Source organism: Ascidia mentula, chromosome 8 (genome assembly GCF_947561715.1).
Source record: "Ascidia mentula chromosome 8, kaAscMent1.1, whole genome shotgun sequence".
NCBI lineage: Eukaryota > Metazoa > Chordata > Ascidiacea > Phlebobranchia > Ascidiidae > Ascidia > Ascidia mentula.
In genome coordinates this window covers 5,448,850-5,460,332 of record NC_138573.1, presented here as the reverse complement: position 1 = coordinate 5,460,332, position 11,483 = coordinate 5,448,850, and positions in this window count along the sequence as shown.

The window sequence follows — 11,483 nt, the reverse complement described above, 5'->3', positions numbered from 1 at the left end:
ATTGTTGAATTACAGAAGAGAATACAATGTTTACAACTGTTGCAACTATTATTCTTGGCTGATGTTAACTCTTCTACCAATCCTGAACCCCCGACAGCAGTTCTTTGCAGACAGCATGAGTCAATTGTTATGCCTCTGTGTAGAGCCACACTGTGAGTGTTTAATTCGTGAATCATCAACTATTTACCTCCTGCATGAACTAACAACACTATAAATCGACATTATGTTTTGCAAAGTTATGTCTCTTTGGAGTAATTTAAATACGTACCCATGGTTTTTAAGCATCTTTACGTATTAACACTTTTGTGGTATTATATGTCAGTATACCTTAGTATTCTGTACGTTGAAGAGTTTAAAGGTACTTCCTGAAGCAAAAACTTGTGTTAATGTCGCTTACAATGTTCTTGTGTCAAAATTGAATCTAAATGGTTGGTCATGACAAATTTATCAACTAACGATTGTTGTATTTATTCGTCATTTTTCTGTGACACATTTACTACAATTCGGATACATCTGTGTTTATACTTATTTTACTTTAATTTGGTGAAAAATTAACTTGGTTTGAAAGTACAGTTGGGCTGGTAAAAATTGATAATACCAATGCCTTCATGTCAACGTCGAAGCGTAAAATTGCTGGTGTCAATGCATGGTTCGATGCAGTTTACTCATTATTAATTGTACCACAAAAACAGAAAAAAATGCGTTTTCACTGAAAAGAGTCCAACTTATTGTCATTGATCTATGTCTTGCGCTCCCGAAAAAAGCACTACAACGTTATTCGACAAACTACTGTCGGAATAGAGTGACCGAAAGTGTGTTAAGCAACTTCTATCTGTAACACACGAATGTAGCGCTTTAATGACATCTACCGGAACTATCCACCACAGAATTTGCAGATTCGTTGTGGTACGGTCTTGCTGCATAGTAATTATTCTGTTCTTTTTCTGCACTATGCAGTATACAACATACGGAAACATTCTAACAATGATTTAAAAAAATAATGTCGAACAAACAAATATATTTCTTGAGCTTTGCTTGGCCATAGTGTTTCCACCTTGTTTTCTCCGTAAGCTTGCACCTAGTTTGGTGCCCAACGGATAACGGTGATTATATAGTCACCACAAAGTGGAAGTCTTTGTTTGGCCGTTTGGTCAGCAAAGTCGTCTGATAGTCACACTAGCTGCACTGATGAGACCTTATAGGTCGAAACAGTGGCCATCTAGCTGTCTGCAGCTTATACACAAATATATTTCTGTTTTTGATGTTATAATTCACTAGTATATTGCAAAAATGAACAAGATGTTTTGTATGTACCCAGACCTTTCTGCTACGGAGGTGGTGAGTTTTCTACACAGTTTTTTAAAAATTGTTCTAGCTGTGGTTTAAGTAATTGTAAAAATACATGTAAAGCTTTGTTGTTTACCACACACTTTTATTTACACGTTTTTGTACAAATAGCAGAAAGTATTACATGTAACAAGAAAAACAAAATCGAAATCAGCAAAACACAAACGTAAAAAGAAGTGTTTATCATCAATAAGTCAAATAAACATTCGTTCTGGTATTCGAACATCACAGGTTGGAATAAATAATTTTGGACGGGAGGTAACTTTTCATAGCTCTGCACAGCATGAGATATTCATCCTAAAAATATGACGTCATGAGGCCAATAATATGTTTAAAGTAAACTGTACACAGGACATTATAGGTCGAAACAGTGGTCCTGTATGTAGCATACGTTAAGTGTTAAGTTATCATCATCTGTCCTATGTTGTTATTGCTGGAATTAAACAATGCCTGAATACTCTTCTGTTTGAAAAATAAAGAGAATAATTGGCAAATTAGCCCCCTTTTACCTGAGTTCGAACCATAAGCGGTCTCATATCCCGTAAATCTTTGACAGTTCTGAAAATATCGATCCAGCATTCATTTCTACATCGATCTACGAGGTTAAAGAGAGCACAGAAGATCCCGGACAAACCAGCTCCATCTCTACATGAACAACAAAATTTGTGATAAATATTGGCAAGCAATAATGTTACTGTGGGGATGACCGCAATACCTGCAATGTACAACAATCGGTCGACTGTCTTGTTTCATCGAGTGCGCTTCTCCAACCAGCTGAATTAAACGATCAATCATCACACTTTCCTCACCCAGGTTTGCCACATCACATTGAAGATGCGTCACTGTTCTCTGTTATATAGGTAGCTATATGCTTAATACGTCACCTGCAGCAACCATAGACGGTAAAAAATCACTTTAATAGGAAACCTTTTCGGCGTTTCAGGTACGTGGGACAGGTCATGCCAATTGGATAGTAAGGCTAATAGTTAATTTTGTCCCTTAACAAAACTACTATATACACATATTTAAAGGTGGGAACGCCAATACCAACGTTACGTACTATTGGGAAGTGTTTTCGTAACTTTCACAATTAGCAAATGATTCACCACGAAATTGCAAGCGTCGGCCACTTATTAAATTATAGAGCCCCAACACAAATCTTTAAATAAGTTTTAAGTCGATGGGTCACTGTATCTTTATTGGATAACTATAGTATATAAATATATATACAGCCTCGTGGAAGACAACATTACCGAATCGTCAGGATCCTCCACGAAAAAGTCGCGCCTCATAATACCGGGTGTCGATTGATTTTTCGTTGTCATGGTAACGTTCAGGTAACTGAACTGAAGTTGGGTGTTGACGTCGTCCGTCCAATACTGGAAACTTGATCTCTGGTGTAAATGCGTTGTAATGAGATTTCGAAAATCACAAGAAAGAACGTGGATCAATTGACTGTCTTTGGACGTTGTTACGAATGTAATTACAGCATTTTTACATTAATCATCACATTTGACGTCATATATCATAACGTTCTAAAATGTAATATACTTTGTCTGTAGACGTAAGCATGACGATCCCAGCCATGTTGTAAGATGAAACCATCTGCCAGAAGATTTCAGCGTTTTGCGAAGTTGGGCCTTGTGTTACGATGAAGGCGTTGGTCCCGTCATAACCCTAATTTACAATTTTTGTCCATTTTTTGTTGGTTCATAGTTCATACCAACGTCAAGGTAGATTTCGAAATTACGCATTACGTAATACATGATACATAACATGACCCGTGGTCATGCGAAGATTTACCTGCACGAATGATGCGTTGATGTAGAAGTTGTCACTAAGTTGCACAAGCGAGCGATTATCTGTGAGAAAAATTACCTTATATTTTACAAAAAGCGATGTTTGTCGTGGGTTACTCACATGGCAACACGGTGTTGTCGCGACTTGATGTGATGTTGGAAGTTTTTTGAGCAATAGATTGATTTGTGTCAATGGGAGAAACCACATCTAACAACTTGAATTCAGTCTCCAACCTGAAACGTGAACATGGCTTCAAACATGTAACACAACAAACCTGTCATATGAAAATAAACCGAAATTGCAATAACATTAATCCTTAAAAAAGAATGATGTGTTTATTGCGATCCAAGTAGTAAAAGTGTCCAGTATGTAGTTGTACGCTGGTTGTTACGTTAAACTACAATTATGATCGTACTGATAAATTTGCACAGGGGCTGTTTGGCTTTCATTGGAGAAAGCATCCGCACATTTGTAGCACAATCATATTGGGTTACTTACTGTTCTTGTCTGGCACAATTCTTGGCGAAGTTGTTACATGAAAAGTCAGTGAATCCAATCACGTGAATTTCTGCAAGCAGCTTATGGACTAGAATGTATTGGTTCTAAAAAGAGTGAAGGAATTCTCTACTTCTGTGTAAACATGTTTTACAGAGACGAATGCCGGATATAATTGAGAATTATGGTAACAATTTTCATGGAAAATCAGTGCAGGAAGTGTGAAGTCTTCAAATAATACAGGGCATATATATTTAAGCCTGTCAATACTCACGAGGTTTTGAACCATGTCGCATCTCTGCTTCCTCATATTCAGCACAGCAGTAAACACGTCGACCCTTCCTTCTGCCGACATTTGCTCCTGCAGAATGTCCAAGGCAATGTAGGTACCTGTTCTTCCAGCGCCAGCACTTAAAACAATAGACAAGGTTTAAGGAAACTGTGTGTAACATAAATAAGTTGCAAACAAAACGATTTAAGCATTCTCAAAATGTTATTCCCGAACAACCCGTGAGAAAAGTGATTTTAATTTGCATAAACAATTGTTCATGGTCTTAATCACAGTTTTACCACAAAGCAATGACAACAAACTTTATTTGAAACAAATTACTTGTGATTGCGCAAACCTGCAATGAACAAGAACAGGGGAATCATCCTCGCCTCGGCTTTCTTCAACCACTTGGTGGAGCCGGAGAAGCGGAGTTGTGCAAACGGGAACCCCGTGGTTGGGCCAGGTCGAGTAGTGGCACTGAGTCACCACGCGGTATTGCTGTACACAAATACACGTTACACGTAGATTACGAATCTGGCATGACGGTGACACTCATAGTTCTATGCAACGCCACCAACTTCCGGGTACAAGTATTCCCGGTTTCGCAAACGTAGGAATTTTTAATTCCGCGACTGAAATTTATCGAGCATATAAACTAGAATATGACAAATCCATATGTATTAAGAGTGTCTAAAACATAAAACTATGTTGTGAGTTCTTTGTTTTACCGTCTGGTCTCTCTGAAAGATGGAGAATGTGCGAATGACGTAGCTTCCAAAACATTTCGTCTTGTGTTGCTTTAACAAAGAATTTCCCATACTGGATGTCTTCGTTTACTTCAGGCCAATATTTCTCACATTTATGCTACAAAATATGATAAAGTATTTGTATTTTGTTTGCTGGAAGGGCTTGAAGTCGAAAAAAGCTCACTTTGCCGTTTTCCCAGATGTTGGTTAGCATGACGATAACCTTGCAGTTATTTTCCCATATCATCTGCCAGAAGTGTTCGATGGTTGTGAACACAGGGGCCTGAGCGGCGATGAATTTAACGTTGCCAGAGTAGCCCTTGTGGTTTAACAACACAACATGTTTAGTTTCATTGGAAATTGTGTAATGATTATAGTTTTAGAAAGTCTTCTTTTTACAAAAGAATATGTGAACTCTACCATATAATACACAGCATAACAATCAACACTAAATATGGGTATGACGCATAGTGTGCATTAAGGTGTTCACACAACCAGCTTAGAGAGAGAAGTCAATACTTACTGTTACAAACGACGCGTTAATGTAGTCGTTGCTCTCAACCTCTTCCGTCTCAAGTTTCACTCGGTTGAAGTTATCTGCACATAATTTTGCATTGGATAAGTTTTTTTACTTGTGTGTTTTTTAAAGGGTCTTACATGGAAGGTTGTTTTTGTATTTGTTTCGGTCTTTGTTGTGATTTGCCCTTGCAACGGTTTGTTCCAAAACAATTTGATCCGAAACTTGCTTTAATTCCTGTTTAAAGTAACAAAAAATAGTTTTGCTGAATTTATCGTTATTTTCTTCCTAGCTACAGCACTAATTAAAAAACTACCAGAACACTTACATGTAGTAAAATATAATTGTGCGACTACTTCGGTCTTAAAATATGACAAAGCGAAGGCAGAGTTAGTTAATACTTGCAAAGTTATGTTGAAGAATAAATATAAAAAAGAAAATGCCAGATACAAGAGCACATATGTAAATTAAAGTTCCAGCATACGGACATATTGTGTAATACCTCAAACTGTGATATCAACTTTCCGGAATCACGTGTGTAGTTGTCATATGTTCTGAGTAATTGGTTGAGTGCGATAGAATGATCTAAACCTATGTTGGCATACACACTAAACCCAGTGTTAGCGTACACAGCTTCATCATTATGTTTCACGCCTGCATCATAAAAGGAAGCGAATGGTTATGTATAACTAAGACACTTACTATACCAGAACGATCGTAATGCAAAGAACGATTCCAAGCCCCAGGTTACTGTACATGTTATTCAATAAGTGATAGCGTGTTTAAACCTTCGCTTTGGTTCCAGACATTATTTGTTCGTTCGTTAACAACATGTTTTCCAGATGTATTTGAGCTCTTTTCCGCCTGTCTCTTCCTTCAAAACATAAGTTTTATTGAGGTGGAAAACAGAATGAGCATACCATTAGCTCAAACTCTAACCTGTAGAAAATGATTCCGGCCACAATTAAGACAAGCAATAGGAACACGACACAACTTAGAACTATTATTCCTGCAATAAAATGCTTGTACCACCTAACTGAACCTTACATGTACAATAGCAAAATAGCCAATACAAAATGTAGAATAGCCATAGTATACTTTTTTTGTATAGAAAACGTTAAACAGAAGCATTGAGAATCAACCTATTGGCAAATCTTTGGGTGGAAGTTGTGTGGGTTGAGGTTCTGTGTTCTTGCTCATTTCAACAGGTTGACTGGATTTCACAGCAACAGAGCTACCAGTTGCAGTTGTGGATACCACGAAAAAACTGTTGTACAAAATCAATAAATGGTGGTTTATTGTAGTTAAAAAACATGCATACAAACTTGTAAAGCTTTGTGCTGTCTAATGGCTTGTTGGTGCAATTGTAGGTTTCGGATACAGGTAATGAAAAGTTTATCTTAACTTGACAAGAAGTTTGTTTACCATCACCAATTGTTTTAGAAATTGAGTTTCCACTAAATCTATGAAGTATATGAAGTCAATTGCGGTTCCTGCATTTATTATGAAGTAACCAGTACCTTGGTATAGCTATAGCACAATACCACCCAGATTCTACATCACTAAGAACTTTTTTTAATTGATTCCAGGTTGAAGTTCTACTAAATGAACTGTTTGTCTCTTGACCAATGATCAATCCAACGACAAAATAGCAACTTCAAAAGAAATTCATATTTTAGAACAACAATTTAAAAATGATGTGCAAAATTACACTTTTTTGTTATTTTTCAACGTTAGCATGGAAAACAAAAGCCATCGGGCTTACAAAGTGTTAGGTTGTGAAAACAAATGATTTTCATTCAAAATGATTACAGATGAATACCTAATGGGTCCATTCATTTCATCTGCAGCAAATATAGTTAATGACAGGCCAATAGGAAACTTTGTTGGTGTGGAAATAACATCAGGTTCTGCAAAAAACACCAAAAGAATATTGTCATGTTAAAAATGGCTTGATTTCAGACTAACCTGTTGGTGGTGCAATACATTGGCCATGAGCTACAAGATGTAAATCAGTTTTTGAACAACTCAAGACTTGAACAGAAACAGAAACTTTTCGGTTTGGCAACACTTTGAATTCATAGGAATGTGAGGAGTTGATTATGTTGCCTACTTGGATTTCATCCACAGTCACTTCTTGCCATGAAGCTAGTTGTGTTGAGTTTGATGATAAGAGGTTCAATGTACTTATTTTTTTAAGCTGTACAAAATATTTAATTATTATTGCAGAACACAAGATATTGGATTTTGTTTAATGCATACCAAGTGTACAGATACTTTCATGACAAGCATTTGAGAAATATATTTTGATTTGTTTTAATGTATAGTCCTACCTTAAATCCAGTAACCTTGAAGAAGTTTACATTATTGGGCCACATCCAGGTAATTCTACATTTTTTCATGTTCATTGATAACGAAATATTTTTGAGAATAACACTTGAAGTTGTCAATACAGTTTCAATCGGTGCAGGAAACTTCCACAATTGTGGAAACAGCTTGACCTAGAATTAAATTGGCATCGACATAAAGTACACAGAAACACCAATTTGTTTGTAACAAAATGAACCTGTATAATGTAATCTTGCATAGGATGGAGGTCTTTAAGTACTGTTTGATACTCATGATTTACAGATGATTGCACTGTTTCTGTTTTGTCATACACTGTTTGGATTCCAGTAGATGTGTTAGTCACAACGTTTAGATTAAATGTAAGGTTTCCATTGAAACCAGTCATGTCTCTCCATCTAACAGCAAGTTGGTTGGTTGCACATGCTACAGGTCCAGATGGGAGAAATGTAATTGGCAAGGCTAAAATTACAAAAAACTACATTCAAAAAATTGTAAAGGTTGTAAAAACTGTAATAATGTGAATGTCCAATAAAAATAAAATTTTCATTATTTTATCGTGAAATCAAAAACCTACCTTTAAACTGACAAATAAAATAGTGGAGTTCATTACAACTGGATGTTTTCCACAAAAACTCAGAATTCACATTTCCATTGTTTGAATAAACAACACACTCGTGTGTCCCTGAAGATCCAGCATGCCAAGCTTGAAAGGTTGAATCTGTTTGATTGAATTAAAATACATTTGAGTTAAACATAATTTTGTAGTGAGGCAAACACCTCGCTACTTACTTAGCTGTGTACCATTGACCCAAAAATATTGCCCATTCTGTGATATTGCTCCTATGTAGGCTGAAAAAGCAACAATAAATTAATTACTGATGAATTTATATGCTTAAATCACTTGACATAGCATTACTTACTTGTAGCATTACTAAACTAGCCATAACACTAGATGATCAGACTATAGGCATTAGACACATACCTGATGTATCTGCTGCAATCCAGTGCCCTGCACTCGCATAAAAGCTTGCCCTTTGCTGAACAAACTGATGTATTTGTTGACTTGTAACAATAGCCAGGTGGGAATTTAAACCATATTTCTGACAGTGAGTTTCTCCATCTTGATAATTTTTGTGAGTCGATGAAAATAAATAATAGTTATGATCAAAATAATCCAAACCTAAACATAAAATTTTGCTTTCAAATTAGATACTTGTGGACAAATGAAGTTGATTGCTTACCAAACGTGAAAAAGTTGCTCACGTCGCCATAGGAATTGATAGCATGACATGAAATATTGGCTTGTGGTCCCAAAATTAGAGGATTATAAATAAAAAGTGTTGTTTCCACAGTTTGATAATTTATCTTATGTGAGTAGATATAAATTGGCATAGCTTGATTGCTTGATGTCACACTATTTCCATTAACATTCCAGCTAACTGTAGATAAAGGCAAAGAACAGAAAGTGCAAGTGAGATTGAGCTGTTGAGAAAATGGTAAAGCTGCTGTGTTCCCTGGTAGAGAACTAACAAGTTGTGGAGTGGATTCAACTGTAAACAGATGACAAATCAGTGGAACAAGTACATATAACTACATGGTATAAAACATACCATAAACTTGTGCACTTAGTTGCACTTCTTCTGTAACATTTTGAGGCCCAACTGTATTAGAGGCTTTGCAAATATAAATTCCTTCATCAGATTTTGATGCATTTTTCAGAACAAGACGTGAAACCACTGAATTAACTCCTGATGTTTGGGATATTTGGTGTATGAGCAATGAAGCATCAAAGGAAATTGGAGTATGTCCTCTATATAGTAGCTCATTTTTATACAAAAAAATAAAAACATCTCCACATGACCAACCTGTACCAAGTGACAGTAGGAACAGTGTATCCACCTGAGATACAGTCAATGTAGGCTCCACTTCTGTCAACTCCAACAGTTAGGTTGGAAGTTGATAAAGAAATTTTAGCAGGTACTAATAAAATATTCACACCAATTACCTTAAGAGAAAATACATGTTTCATTGGCAATATGGGACTACTCCAACACACTTACCATAAACCGTAAAGTGAATTGATTGTGCTTCAGGATTAGTTGAAGAACTCATCTTTCCAAACAAGGTCAAAATGTAAATACCAGCATTAGATGGCGATTGAATGCTTATCGAATAGTTAAATAATTGGGGTTCACCATTCAATGATATCAAGTTGGTTAGAATTGTGATGTCATTCGTTGCCGTATTGATTGTTGAGATGTTTACTATTTCTTTATACCATGTTTTGCCAGATATGTAAATGTTTGTAAAATTGTGCACAACAAAACTTGTCAAATCCAGAATTAACAATTCTATAAAAGTAAAACAAAATGGTAGACTAGTACAATAAAAAGCAAAGGCACATATGCTACCTTTTTGACATATGTAGTAGTTTATCAGTTTACTGCAAGGAAAATCAATCCATTTTCCCAAAATAAATTCACCTACATATCGTTTTCTAACACCAATCACACCAACGCATTGTTCATTCTCGCCATTTGGATCACGGAAATCCCAGTTTTGGAAATTTCCAACCAAAGATGAGCTTCCCCATGTGAGTATATTTCCAGTAGGATTATTTGCATCACACCAATAAGAAAATATTCCCGAATTCGTTCCAACCAAAGCTTCTGTTACGTCAACCAACGATTGTAGGACTTCATCAATAGCACTTTGTATTTGTTGACTCAGAATTTGGACAAGGTGTGATCCTGATTGTGCGCATGCTGATGCAGCACCTGGCTTATTGTAGGTATGGTTGAAAAAGTACAACGCATACTTGTCCACTGTAGTAGTTGCAATTAATTCTGCAAAAGATTGGAGAACTTAAGTATGGTCACTTACACTTACTATAATTGTCGTCGGAGTTAGCCATTATTCTTGGAGTAAGGCAAGGAGATCCACTTTTCCCGCCCTTTTCATTCTATGTGTAGAATGTCTTGCGACAGCACTTAAAAAGGCCAACTTTCAAGGCATTGAAATTAACCAACACGGAATTATAGTTTCAATGGTTTAATAAACTACACGATGATGAGGTTAAAGAATCTTGGAAGGTGATGGAAATGCTCTTTTGTAACAAAAACTGGTTAGAAACAATTTCAAATGGAAATGTAATCTCCACGATTGAGGCGAATTTTACTCTTACGATCCACTGTTGGAGCTTGTACCGTATGCAAATTTAAAACGCTTGGTTTACGTCCTATGTGACATACGACACAATTGCAGAAAATTGCGGTTGAACGCCCAACATTGAACTTTTCTTCAAATTTCCCCCGAGTGGGAATGTGGACTATTTCCCACCACACAAATCCAATGTCAATTCTATAAATCAAACTTTACACGCCCGGATCAAAACAAAAGACATTTATTGTTTACTTTGTAACATACGTCACAGAAACCAGTGCTTGTATTACGTAATGTTTTGCGTGCAGCTTTGCACATGTATTGCATAATCCCATAACGTGACACAAATGATTTAGCCATCGAATGTTCTCGAGTAAAGTGAGTCATTCAATATCCAGTTTACCACATAAAATGTTCTCCTATGCTTATGTCACATCACACCTATGTTCTCGTATTATATTACTTCAAGCGCCTCATGATATCACGTGACATTATTGACCAATCAGCGCTCAGTAAGCAGAGCTTTAAAACAGCCCAGTGTCTACCTGTAAAGCCTATTCAGTCTATTCTATTCTACTCGCTGCTATTCTATCGTAATCTATTTGGCGACAAGACACTGCTATTATTACTGAGACTCTACAAGCTATTCGCCGGCTTGTGATTTCTTCCCACAGCCTGATAATAAACTGTTTATTTGGGGTGAGGGAAGGTAAACCCTTACAACTTCAACAAAAAGGCTGTCAACCGAAAGCACAATATATTTGGGAAAAAAGATTTAAAGAACAAATCCCTATGA